This window comes from Palaemon carinicauda, chromosome 25, assembly GCF_036898095.1.
Source record: "Palaemon carinicauda isolate YSFRI2023 chromosome 25, ASM3689809v2, whole genome shotgun sequence".
Lineage (NCBI taxonomy): Eukaryota > Metazoa > Arthropoda > Malacostraca > Decapoda > Palaemonidae > Palaemon > Palaemon carinicauda.
The window spans coordinates 8,751,372-8,765,670 of NC_090749.1; the positions used below are offsets into that span (position 1 = coordinate 8,751,372).

At 41.1% G+C, this 14,299-nt stretch overlaps 1 non-coding gene across 1 annotated transcript; it reads right to left on the bottom strand.

Moving 5' to 3' along the window:
- Nucleotides 1-9,522: 9,522 nt before the first annotated feature.
- TRNAM-CAU (transfer RNA methionine (anticodon CAU)) lies at nucleotides 9,523-9,594 on the bottom strand. Its single transcript has one exon. It is a non-coding gene; the product is annotated as a tRNA-Met (tRNA).
- Nucleotides 9,595-14,299: the final 4,705 nt, after the last annotated feature.

The following is a 14,299-nucleotide window of genomic DNA, read 5'->3' on the forward strand; positions in this document are numbered from 1 at the left end:
GGATTGGCAATGTGACATCAGCAAGGAGAAACTTCCTATTGAATTTACCGTTTCTGAACGATAATGTGAGGTTCTTCTAACCGTAGGTGGGTATCGCAGATCCGTTGGCAGCTACCAAACGGACGTCGGCAGATGTAGACAGACTACGTCGTGCCTTGAAGAGTTTCCTTGGCAAAAGAGAACGACAAGCACCCGTGTCTACCAAAAATCGCACGCCCATTCCTGCATCCTGTAAAAAGAAAAGATTAGAAACACGGGAGGCCACCGCCACGAGCGAGTGCCTACTTACACGTTTTTTGGCCACTGATAATGTTTGGCACATTTCTTCGCGGTTGCCCCGAATCTGAAGTGGTAGTAGCAAAACTGCTGTGGATGGGAGGTAGTAAGTGGCTGTAGAAGTCGTTTGTTGGGGCGTGAGCGCTTGGTGGGTGGTGGGCGGCTTTGTCGCTGCTTCGGCACGTCACGGGGTAGGCGTGTATGTCCTACGGCATTCATGTCAGCTTCGGTTGACATTGAATAGGCATCCTCTTCGTCAGGGGTGGAGGCGTTGATGGAGGACTTGAAGTGGCTGTCCTTAAGGGCGTCGGGTTTGGTCATCATCCTTTATGGGTAAACTATAGACATCGGGTATGGCAGCGCGTATAGGTCCGGGTAAACGGCGTATCCAAAGGGCACAAAGTAAGTTCACCTCACGAGGAGAGCCGTCTGCGGCAGGTTGAAAGCGAGCGATACTGGTCATTTCCCTGAGGGCAAGCGAAGCCCTTTGGTCCCCCAACGGTTGTTGCGAGAGCTGAAAAAGCTTTGCTACACGGACTGCTGGCGGCGGCGAGTAATGCTTCAGAAGGTATGTTTTGAGGGCGTCATACGCTATTGGGGTGTCTCCTTGTTCACAAAACCAGTCGGATATTTCTGGGAAGGTGTCCTCGGGTATCGCAGCGAGAACATAATCTGCTTTGGTGGTTGAGCGAGTCACGCCGTTGATGCGAAACTGGACTTCTGCGCGCTGAAACCAAGCAAACGCCTCTCCGCTGGCGAACGGTGAAAGTTTCAAAGGGGCAGCCGATGTCATAGTACCAACGATGGAGGGGCGAGTGGGGTGGGGGTGGAAGGCGGTGGGAGCGAGTCGACTTCCGGGGTCATCAATGTGATAGGCCGAGAGAAAGGTTGCGACTCAAAGGCAGGAAACAATCAACTGAGTGATTTTATTATAGAACACTCTCCTTTATATACAAAACCTCAAGGCAACAGGCATTTTCATGTTCACAAGACAGACAATGTTACAGAGGAAAACCGGAGACATGATTATTCAGGTTCATTTTAGTGCGAGGGAAGAGCGCGGATACAAGCATAATATATACAAAATAATTTATGTACGATCGTGTGACACATGGTTGGTACAAGAGAAATAAGATAGAATAGTGTGCCTGAGTGTACCCTCAAGCGAGATAACTCTAACACGAGACAGTGGAAGACCATGGTACGGAGGTTATAGCACTACCAAAGACCACAGAACAATGGTTTGATTTTGGAGTGTCCTTTCCCTAGAAGAGCTGCTTTCCATAGCTAAAGAGTCTTTTCTACTCTTAACAAGAGGAAAGTAGCCACTGAATAATTGCAGTACAATAGTTAACCCCTTGCGAAAAGAAAATCTGTTTGGTAATCTCAGCGCTGTCATGTGTAGTAGGCTAGACTATTCGGTGTGTGTGAAAGCAAAGGAAAACAATGAGCCGTAACCAGAGAGAGAGATCCTATGTAGTTCTTACTAGATCCATTTCTCTTCCCTCAGGGGTAGGAGGACCAGATACTCGAAGAAGAACAAAGAAAGGAAAAGAAAAGAAGAAGTATACTTTTAGCATTAGAGGTTCTTTGACCTTTTATTTCAATGTGCCATACTTCCAGCATTAAGGATTCTTTGACCTCTATTTCTATGTGCCATACTTTTAACATTAGGGGTTCTTTGACCTCTTATTTCGAGGTAGCATTCTTCGATCATCAGAGTTTCTTTTACTTCTTATTTCTCTGTGCCATACTTCTAGCATTAGAGGTTTTTTACTTCTACTTTAAGCGCCTTACCTTTAACATTAAAATCTCTTTGATCAATGTTTTAAGCTGCCTTACTTCTAGCATTAGAACCTATTTGACCTCTTCATTTTAAGGTTCTTCGTCGCTGTTCTTTTCTGTCTCTTCTATCTCTCTATTTTTTCCTTAGTTCATCAGGTTCCTTAGAGATTTCGAGAGAGATTTCATTGATGTGTGGCTTCAGTTCGTCAGATTCCTCAGAGAAATCAATGGCATTCATGTCTCGACCCTTCTGGGCGATGGTTAGAGATAAAAAAACCATTGATTTCTTTGCATACACACCTTTAGTAATTGATGAGCAACACAGCATATTTACCTATGCCACTCAGTTGAACCATTCTGCCTCCGTCCTTATTTCCCGCAATCCGTCTTTGCACCAAAACAAAGTTTCGTAATTTTTTTTAAGTGCTCAATTATAGGACATCGTTGCAAAAGCCCAAGCAAAGGATCCTTCAAGCCGCGTACTCTATGATCTTCAAGGCTCAGCAACTTTGGCGATAACTACCAAAACCATATGTAGATGAAAATGTTCCGAAGAACCTCCAGACGATCTTCTAGTTGTAATTATGTGTACATTGAAATCCTTCTCCCAATGGTGTACGAAAAATGGCCAATAACAGCATAAGATTATTCACCGATCATGAGAGGTGTTGCAAGCTTCATTTGAAAAAAAAAATGGAGATAAGGTCTTCAGAAGTCATTTGGAGGCTGGGGCCAGCCATTAAGAACTGCTATGGAAAGATTCTATTCTGGAGTCATTCAGAACTCTGTGCTTAGTCTATGGCTATTTTTTCTGAAGCCATTTGGAGATCCGAGAAAATTTTCTGAACGGCGTTCAGAGATTTTTTTTTTTTTTGAGTCATTCATAACGCCCTCCTATGTCTATGGTCATTTCTTCTGAAGCCATTTGGAGATCTGGGAAAGTTTTCTTCCGAAGCTGTTTAGGACCTGCGAAAAAATTTCTTCCTCTTTCGTTTCAAAAGGACCTAGTAATTCATCATTATCATCACTATAATAATAATAATAATAATAATAATAATAATAATAATGATGATGATGATGACACTAGTAGTAGTAGTGGTAAACTACGTGACTTGATTCATGAATTTGAGTCGGGAAGTTCTGGACGTTCAACTCTTTGCTTTGCAGTTTGAAGGAAAAGATAAGAGACTGGATAGGATGGTAAAAAAAAAAAAAAAACAATTATAACTATAATATATTACTTTTATTTTTAAGTAACTCCTGCAGCGCCCTTGGCGATTGAACTCGGCCGAAGGACAATTGGGGTTTACAGTAAATCGCATTGAAATAACAGAAGGTTTCAACTGAATTCTTTTCAAGTTTGGGATTTCGAACAATCCATTTCCAGTACGAATTGAAATCAAAGCCGTTCGAAACACGTAGAAAAAAAAAAAGTTCATCTCGAGTACTTTTTTCTGAAGAATTCCTTTTAGATATAAATTAGTAATGATGAAATGATGCCCATGATTTTTCCAATGGAATTATACTTTTAATGATCTTAATATTATTTTGTTTCTGTCATCGGTTTAGTTATTCAAGCTGAGCTTGACCTAAAAGAAATTTGATATATATATATATATATATATATATATATATATATATATATATATATATATATATATATATATATATATATATATATATATATATATATATATATATATATATATATATATATATATATAGTGTGTGTGTCATCATCCATGACTAGTCCACTACAGAACAAAGGCCTCGGACATGTCCTCTCATTTTGTGTCTCTTTATGGTCTTTTTCTGGCAGTTTATACCCAGAAATTCTTCAATCCATCGTCTTCTCTTCCTTTCCCTGCTTCTTTCACAATCTCTAGGGACCCATTCTGTTATTCTTAAATGTCCATCTATCATCTGTCATTTTCATTATATGCACTGCCCATATCCATTTCTAAGTTCTTCCATGTTGTTATAATATTCTCTACTTTAGTTCGCTCTCGTATCATGGGATAAATGATTTCAGTCATCTTACCAAATTTGAAGAGATGGATAAATATGAGAGAGAGAGAGAGAGAGAGAGAGAGAGAGAGAGAGAGAGAGAGAGAGAGAGAGAGAGAGTTACAAGGATTTTGGATGTCTCAAAGAATTTTTAGTCCATCCTTTGCTTTAAGGGCTGCTTATCTGCGTCTGTACAGCAGGAGAACCCTACTCTCTACAACATAGAAGACTTATTTGTACAAACAGTTATTATCTATTGCATGTCTAGCCAAATACTGTAAAAACATAAGATTTTTATTTCACACATATTTTCCAAATCTTAGGCCTAAAACGTCAGAAGAGAAAATTTTATTATTGGAATTATGATTTTTTTATGCATTTTTGAAAAAAAAAATACTTTGAAAGTATCTTATAGTAATCAAACACTTCTCCAAATTTGAATAGAATCTGAGTTTTTCTACTTGTTAAAAGATGGCAGCACATGTCCCTTGTTCCATTCATGTGAATGCTTCTATCCAATTGGAAAAGGTTGATAGACTGATATTTATGTAGAAATAGGTGTGGCAGGTATAAATCATATTCAGCTCCAATTAAGTAGGTTATATTTTTTTGGCTAATTTAGACCAAAATGTCGTAATGGAAGGTCCCAGAATGCAAGGATTCAAGAGCGCTACATATTGATAATTCAATGGCCAATAGATGACGTCAGTAGTGGCGTACCAAATTGCTAATTACCCCGATCATCCCCTCAGTATAATTTTCCTTATTTTAATTCTGTTTCTATTTGGGCACAAAATTGCTATAAAACCTACTCATGTCATCTTGATGTCCCTAATTGATGTCTGGCCCCAACGTTTTATTTAAGGAAATCAAGAATTTCACAATAAATGTCACAGAAATATTTCCTCAGCAAACAATCGTTAGTTCAATTACATTCTGGGGTTAGGGGGTAGCCAGATAAGCCACAAGTAATGAAATCGGTGAGACAATGAAGTAATTACAGTTATTTCATATAATTTTCAATTACCTTTCTATGAAACCATATGATAGTTAATATGATTCATGGTATAATATGTATTGCTAGCAAGAACTACATAGAAAAACAAGAGCGTTACATTACAAGATTTTGTCTCCCGTAAATCGTAACGAGTTTCACTTTACCGCCAACAGATGGTGTCAGGGGCACCTTATCCCAAGTAATGTAGTAAATGATTTGAGACCACGTGTGTCAGAAAAGAGTGTAAGGAAGGTAGAGGCTAGAGAATTGGTCATTCGTAAACTGTCCAACTATCGTTTCGTTATTATACCGGGATATTTTTATCAGAAAACTGTTTATATTTTTCATATATTATCAGAAGCAATCTCGGGTTACTTATAAAAGTGGTTAAGATTTCCTTTCTTGATTGGAGCACATGTTTGATAAGGACAGATTGATAATAAGGTACAACTCTGTATAACTGACCCAGGTAACAATCATCAGCATATTCAAGGTTCGTGGGACAAGCTTGGGACAGCGCTGCCAAATTCACTTTCCTTGGGTGGAGAACATTATTCCTTTTAGATTTAATCAATATTATGAGTACTAGTAATTTGCCAAAATACGTTTGGCTGTAATGTCATTTGATGATCTTATCATCAGCGTAATCAACAGAGATAATTCGAATAACGAAAAAGAAAATTGTCATTCTTCCTCTGTGTCGTCTTCGCCAACGTGTGACTGTGTTGCGTCATTTACCTCGTTGCGAATTTGTGTTTGTTGACAAGGGCGTTTCAAAGTGAAATTCTTACAGAAAATGAACCTTATCTTGTTTCTTTCTTTAGTAAATATATACATGTCAGTAAGGCTGTTCCTTGGTTCAATATAGGTTAGATAAACCTTTAAGTAACTTTAGCAAGATTTTTTTTTTATTCTTCAAGCACCACGTGAGTGTTCCAATGGTGCAACATTTAATAACACATTTCTTTAGGTCTCTCTCTCTCTCTCTCTCTCTCTCTCTCTCTCTCTCTCTCTCTCTCTCTCTCTCTCTCTCTCTCTCCTTTTTGTGAAGTCTCTTCAAAGGAAGGGACAGATCAATCAAAAAATGTTCCACAACCTTCACATGGGATTTCATTAATCTTTAGCAATGGACTCACATAAGAATTTCTTTGTAAAGGAAAAACAGAAAGGGGACAGAAAGTGAAGGTAGAACGTAGAGGAAATGGGAGATTAATTAACGATAACCAAAGACAGACAGACAGATTCGTGGTTCCCCAAAGTCCCTCTGTTCTTATCAGCGACACATCCAACCTCACCTCATTACATCACACAATTCGAATCGTGTGATTCACTTGAGCCTATTTGCAAACTCCAATGAATCTGATTAAGAAATGGGATTAATTGTATCTATAAGTTAAAAGGGCGTTCAGTACGTTTCAATTGATTGAATTAATTAAGCAATATCTATGGAGAGATGTTGTAATTCATTTTCTTATTCCCATATATTTTTTATTAAACAGAAGAATGTTCGGTCAAATGGATCGAATTTTGCTCCAATCGGAGCTTGAGGAGGGAAGTATAGATGAAGTATGAGCATTTAGTAACACCCGGTGAACAAGATGTTGCAAATAATGCTTCTATAAATAATAAGTTATCTCCCGAACTTGGAATCCGGTGATATTGTGTTAAGGACTAACAATAATACTTTAATGTTTTCTTATTAAAGATGGGAAAGTTATGATTGTTCGTTTTTAACTTCAATTCATTTGTATGATCTAAATTCCTCTATTCGTATCGCACGATTACCTATTCATAGATAAAAAAAATATGGACAAGAAAAAGAGCTCGTACAAAAAAAGAAAAAAAAAAAATCTCCCTCTTCCCAGGACCTGCGAATCTTTTTGAGATGTCATATAATCCCAAATCTTTCTTTCCGTTTTTCAAAACCTTTGAAATATGGTAAAGAACCAATCGACATTTCACATCTCTTTTCCCTTTGAAGCCAATAACTTTTAACCATACGTTATCCTTCTCCCAATAATTATCCAATTCGTCTATTGCCTGGTATTCATATCTCTCTCTCTCTCTCTCTCTCTCTCTCTCTCTCTCTCTCTCTCTCTCTCTTTTGATGATATATTGCGTTATTAGATCTGGATCCTTTATTTGGTTTCTTTCCTTAAGTGGTATATTGCCCAGAGGAAAGAGAGGATATGAAAGGCCCGGAGGAAGGAGTAATTGTAATTGAAAGAGGAAAAAATTGGGAGCAATAATACTGTAATTGGCTGTGGATTTATTCCCCTTCACGCTTCCGCTGCACGACTCTGCTTCTTTTTACGTGCAAGGAATTTTAATTTAAAAGTTACGCATTTCTGTTTCTCAGCAAAATACTGTTGTAGCAGAGCGGGGTTTCGATCCACGAACCTCTGGGTTATGGGCTCAGGACGCTTTCACTATGCCACTCTGCTTCTAGTTATCTTCAGGGCCTTTTAAAATGAAAGTGACGTCTTTTTATTTCTCAGTAAAATACTGTTGTAGCAGAGCGGGGTTTCGATCCACGAACCTCTGGGTTATGGGCTCAGGACGCTTTCACTATGCCACTCTGCTTCTAGTTATCTTCAGGGCCTTTTAAAATGAAAGTGACGTCTTTTTATTTCTCAGTAAAATACTGTTGTAGCAGAGAGTGGTTTCGATCCACGGACCTCTGGGTTATGGGCCCAGCACGCTTTCACTATGCCACTCTGCTTCTGGTTATATTGAAGGCACTTTTACTTGAAAGTGACGTGTTTCTATTTCTCAGTAAAATACAGTTGTAGCAGAGCGTGGTTTAAATCCAAACACCTCTGATATATGGGCCCAGCACGCTTTCACTATGCCACTCTACTTCTGGTTATCTTCAGGGCCTTTTTACTTGAAAGTGACATCTTTTTATTTCTCAAAAAAATACTGTTGTAGTAGAGCGTGGTTTCGATCCACGGACCTCTTGGTTATGGGCCCAGCACGCTTCTACTATTCCACTCTTCTTCTGGTTATATTCAGGGCATTTTTACTTGAAAGTGACGTCTTTTTATTTCTCAGAAAAATACTGTCATAGCAGAGCGTGGTTTCGATTCATGGACCTCTGGGTTATGAGCCCAGCACGCTTCCACTGCGCCACTCTGCTTCTGGTTATCTTCAGGGCTTTTTTACTTGAAAGTGACGTGTTTCTATTTCTCAGTAAAATACTGTTGTAGCAGAGCGTGGTTTCGATCCACGGACCTCTGGGTTATGGGCCCAGCACGCTTCCACTGCACCACTCTGCTTCTGGTTATATTGGAGAAATTTTTACTTGAAATTGACGTCTTTCTATCTCTCAGTAAAATAATCTTATAGCAGAGCGTAGTTTCGATCCACGGACCTCTGGGTTATGGGCCCAGCACGCTTCCACTGCGCCACTATGCTTCTATTTATTTTGAAGGCATTTTTACTTGAAAGTGACGTCTTTTTATTTCTCAGTAAAATACTGTTGTAACAGAGCGTGGTTTCGATCCACGGACCTCTGGGTTATGGGCCCAGCACGCTTCTACTGCACCACTCTGCTTCTGGTTATATTGGAGAAATTTTTACTTGAAATTGAGGTCTTTCTATCTCTCAGTAAAATACTCTTATAGCAGAGCATGGTTTCGATCCACGGACCTCTGGGTTATGGGCCCACCATGCTCCCACTGCGCCACTCTGCTTCTGGTTATATTGGAGGAATTTTTACTTGAAATTGACGTCTTTCTATCTCTCAGTAAAATACTCTTATAGCAGAGCGTGGTTTCTATCCACGGACCTCTGGGTTATGGGCTCAGCACGCTTCCACTGCGCCACTCTGCTTCTGGTTATATTGGAGAAATTTTTACTTGAAATTGACGTCTTTCTATCTCTCAGTAAAATACTGTTATAGCAGAGCGTGGTTTCGATCCACGGACCTCTGGGTTATGGGCCCAGCACGCTTCCACTGAGCCACTCTGCTTCTGGTTATATTGGAGACATTTTTTCTTGAAAGTGACGTTTTTCTATTTCTCAGTAAAATACTGATGTAGCAAAACGTGGTTTCGATCCACGGACCTCTGGGTTATGGGCCCAGTACGCTTCTACTTCGCCACTCTGCTTATGGTTATATTGACGGCACTTTTACTTGAAAGTGATGTGTTTCTATTTCTCAGTAAAATACTGTTGTAGCAGAGCATGGTTTTGATCCACAAACCTCTGGGTTATGGGCCCAGCACGCTTCCACTGCGCCACTCTGCTTCTGGTTATATTGGAGGCATTTTTACTTGAAAGTGACGTCTTTCTATCTCTCAGTAAAATACTGTTATAGCAGAGTGTGGTTTCGATCCACGGGCCTCTGGTTTATGGGCCAAGAACGCTTCCACTGCATCACTCTGCTTCTGGTTATATTAGACACATTTTTACTTGAAAGTGATGTCTTTCTATCTCTCAGTAAAATACTGTTATAGCAGAGCGTGGTTTCGATCCACGGACCTCTGGGTTATGGGCCCAGCACGCTTCCACTGCGCCACTCTGCTTCTGGTTATATTAGAGGCATTTTTACTTGAAAGTGACATCTTTGTATTTGTCAGTAAAATAATGCTGTAGCAGAGCATGGTTTCGATCCACGGACCTCTGGGTTATGGGCCCAGCACGCTTCCACTGCGCCACTCTGCTTCTGGTTATATTGGAGAAATTTTTACTTGAAATTGACGTCTTTCTATTTCTCAGTAAAATACTCTTATAGCAGAGCGTGGTTTTGATCCACAGACCTCTGGGTTATGGGCCCAGCACGCTTCCACTGCAACACTCTGCTTCTGGTTATATTGGATGCATTTTTACTCGAAATTGACTTTTTTTTATTTCTCAGAAAAATACTGTTGTAACAGAGCGTGGTTTCGATCCACGGACATCTGGGTTATGGGACCAGCACGCTTCCACTGCACCACTCTGCTTCTGGTTATATTGGAGAAATTTTTACTTGAAATTGACGTCTTTCTATCTCTCAGTAAAATACTGTCATAGCAGAGCGTGGTTTCGATCCACGTACCTCTGGGTTATGGGCCCAGCACGCTTCCACTGCGCCACTCTGCTTCTCGTTATCTTCAGGGCATTTTTACTTGAAAGTGACGTGTTTCTATTTCTCAGTAAAATACTGTTGTAGCAGAGCGTGGTTTCGATCCACGGACCTCTGGGTTATGGGCCCAGCACACTTTCACTGCGCCACTCTTCTTCTGGTTATCTTCAGGGCATTTTTACTTGAAAGTGACGTCTTTTTTTTTCCCAGTAAAATACTGTTGTAGCAGAGCGTGGTTTCGATCCACGGACCTCTGGGTTATGGGCCCAGCACGCTTCCACTGCACCACTCTGCTTCTGGTTATATTGGAGAAATTTTTACTTGAAATTGACGTCTTTCTATCTCTCAGTAAAATACTCTTATAGCAGAGCGTGGTTTCGATTCACGGACCTCTGGGTTATGGGCCCAGCACGCTTCCATTGCGCCACTCTGCTTCTGGTTATTTTGAAGGCATTTTTACTTGAACGTGACGTCTTTTTATTTCTCAGTAAAATACTGTTGTAACAGAGCGTGGTTTTGATCCACGGACCTCTGGGTTATGGGCCCAGCACGCTTAAACTGCACCACTCTGCTTCTGGTTATATTGGAGAAATTTTTACTTGAAATTGACGTCTTCCTATCTCTCAGTAAAATACTTGTATAGCAGAGCTTGGTTTCGATCCACGGACTTCTGGGTTATGGGCCCACCACGCTCCCACTGCGCCACTCTGCTTCTGGTTATATTGGAGAAATTTTTACTTGAAATTGACGTCTTTCTATCTCTCAGTAAAATACTCTTATTGCAGAGCGTGGCTTCGATCCACGGACCTCTAGGTTATGGGCCCAGCATGCTTCCACTGCGCCACTCTGCTTCTGGTTATATTGAAGGCATTTTTACTTGAAATTGACGTCTTTCTCTTTCTCAGTAAAATACTGTTGTAACAGAGCGTGGTTTCGATCCACGTACCTCTGGGTTATGGGCCCACCACGCTCCCACTGCGCCACTCTGCTTCTGGTTATATTGGAGAAATTTTTACTTGAAATTGACGTCTTTCTATCTCTCAGTAAAATACTCTTATAGCAGAGCGTGGTTACGATCCACGGACCTCTGGGTTATGGGCCCAGCACGCTTCCACTGCGCCACTCTGCTTCTGGTTATATTGAAGGCATTTTTACTTGAAATTGACGTCTTTCTATTTCTCAGTAAAATACTGTTGTAACAGAGCGTGATTTCGATCCACGGACCTCTGGGTTATGGGCCCAGCACGCTTCCACTGCACCACTCTGCTTCTGGTTATATTGGAGAAATTTTTAATTGAAAATGACGTCTTTCTATCTCTCAGTAAAAAACTCATATAGCAGAGCGTGGATTCGATCCACGTACCTCTGGGTTATGGGCCCAGCACGCTTCCACTGCACCACCCTGCTTCTGGTTATATTGAAGGCATTTTTACTTGAAATTAACATCTTTCTATTTCTCAGTAAAATACTGTTGTAACAGAGCGTGGTTTCGATCCACGGACCTCTGGGTTATGGGACCAGCACGCTTCCACTGCACCACTCTGCTTCTGGTTATATTAGAGAAATTTTTACTTGAAATTGACGTCTTTCTATCTCTCAGTAAAAAACTCATATAGCAGAGCGTGGATTCGATCCACGGACCTCTGGGTTATGGGCCCAGCACGCTTCCACTGCACCACCCTGCTTCTGGTTATATTGAAGGCATTTTTACTTAAAATTAACATCTTTCTATTTCTCAGTAAAATACTGTTGTAACAGAGCGTGGTTTCGATCCACGGACCTCTGGGTTATGGGCCCAGCACGTTTCCACTGCACCACTCTGCTTCTGGTTATATTGAAGGCATTTTTACTTGAAAGTGATATCTTTCTATTTCTCAGTAAAATACTGTTGTAGCAGAGCGTGGTTTCGATCCACGAACCTCTGGGTTATGGGCCCACCACGCTCCCACTACGCCACTCTGCTTCTGGTGATATTGGAGAAATTTTTACTTGAAATTGACGTCTTTCTATCTCTCAGTAAAATACTCTTATAGCAGAGCGTGGTTTCGATCCACGGACCTCTGGGTTATGGGCCCAGCAGGCTTCCACTGCGCCACTCTGCTTCTGGTTATATTGAAGGCATTTTTACTTGAAATTGACGTCTTTCTATCTCTCAGTAAAATACTGTTGTAACAGAGCGTGATTTCGATTCACGGACCTCTGGGTTACGGCCCCAGCACGCTTCCACTGCGCCACTCTGCTTCTGGTTATATTGGAGAAATTTTTACTTGAAATTGACGTCTTTATATCTCTCAGTAAAAAACTCATATAGCAGAGTGTGGATTCGATCCACGGACCTCTGGGTTATGGGCCCAGCACGCTTCCACTGCACCACCCTGCTTCTGGTTATATTGAAGGCATTTTTATTCGAAATTGACGTCTTTCTATTTCTCAGTAAAATACTGTTATAACAGAGCGTGGTTTCGATCCACGGACCTCTGGGTTACGGCCCCAGCACGCTTCCACTGCACCACTCTGCTTCTGGTTATATTAGAGAAATTTTTACTTGAAATTGACGTCTTTCTATCTCTCAGTAAAATACTCATATAGCAGAGCATGGTTTCGATCCACGGACCTCTGGGTTATGGGCCCAGCACGTTTCCACTGCACCACTCTGCTTCTGGTTATATTGAAGGCTCTTTTACTTTAAACTAACGTCTTTCTATCTCTCAGTAGAATACTGATGTAGCAAAACGTGGTTTCGATCCACGGACCTCTGGGTTATTGGCCCAGCACGCTCCCACTGCGCCAATCTGCTTATGGTTATATTGAAGGCTCTTTTACTTGAAAGTGATGTCTTTCTATTTCTCAGTAAAATACTGTTGTAGCAGAGCGTGGTTTTGATCCACGAACCTCTGGGTTATGGGCCCAGCACGCTTCCACTGTGCCACTCTGCTTATGGTTATATTGAAGGCACTTTTACTTGAAAGTGATGTCTTTTTATTTCTCAGTAAAATAATGTTGTAGCAGAGCGTGGTTTTGATCCACAATCCTCAGGGTTATGGGCCCAGCACGCTTCTACTGCGCCACTCTGCTTCTGGTTATATTGGAGGCATTTTTACTTGAAAGTGACGTCTTTCTATCTCTCAGTAAAATACTGTTATAGCAGAGCGTGGTTTCAATCCACAGACCTCTGGGTTATGGGCCCAGCACGTTTCCACTGCACCACTCTGCTTCTGGTTATATTGGAGAAATTTTTACTTGAAATTGAGGTCTTTCTATCTCTCAGTAAAATACTCTTATAGCAGAGCGTGGTTTCGATCCAGGGACCACTGGGTTATGGGCCCAGCATGCTTCTACGGCGCCACTAGGCTTCTGGTTATATTGAAGGCATTTTTACTTGAAATTGACGTCTTTCTATTTCTCAGTAAAATACTGTTGTAACAGAGCGTGATTTCGATCCACGGACCTCTGGGTTATGGGCCCAGCACGCTTCCAGAGCGCCACTCTGCTTCTGGTTTTATTGAAGGCCTTTTTATTCAAAATTGATGTCTTTCTATTTCTCAGTAAAATACTCTTGTAAAAGAGCGTGGTTTCGATCCACGGACCTCTGGGTTATGGGCCCACCACGCTCCCACTACGCCACTCTGCTTCTGGTTATATTGGAGAAATTTTGACTTGAAATTGACGTCTTTCTATCTCTCAGTAAAATACTCTTATAGCAGAGCGTGGTTTCGATCCACGGACTTCTGGGTTATGGGCCCAGCACGTTTCCACTGCGCCACTCTGCTTCTGGTTTTATTGAAGGCATTTTTAATTGAAATTGACGTCTTTCTATTTCCCAGTAAAATACTGTTGTAACAGAGCATGGTTTCGATCCACGGACCTCTGGGCTATGGGCCCACCACGCTTCCACTGCACCACTCTGCTTCTGGTTATGTTAGAGAAATTTTTACTTGAAATTGACGTCTTTCTATTTCTCAGTAAAATACTCTTATAGCAGAGCGTGGTTTCGATCCACAGACCTCTGGGTTATGGGCCCAGAACGCTTCCACTGCGCCACTCTGCTTCTGATTATATTGGAGACATTTTTACTTGAAATTAACGTCTTTCTATCTCTCAGTAAAATACTGATGTAGCAAAACGTGGTTTTGATCCACGGACCTCTGGGTTATTGGCCCAGCACG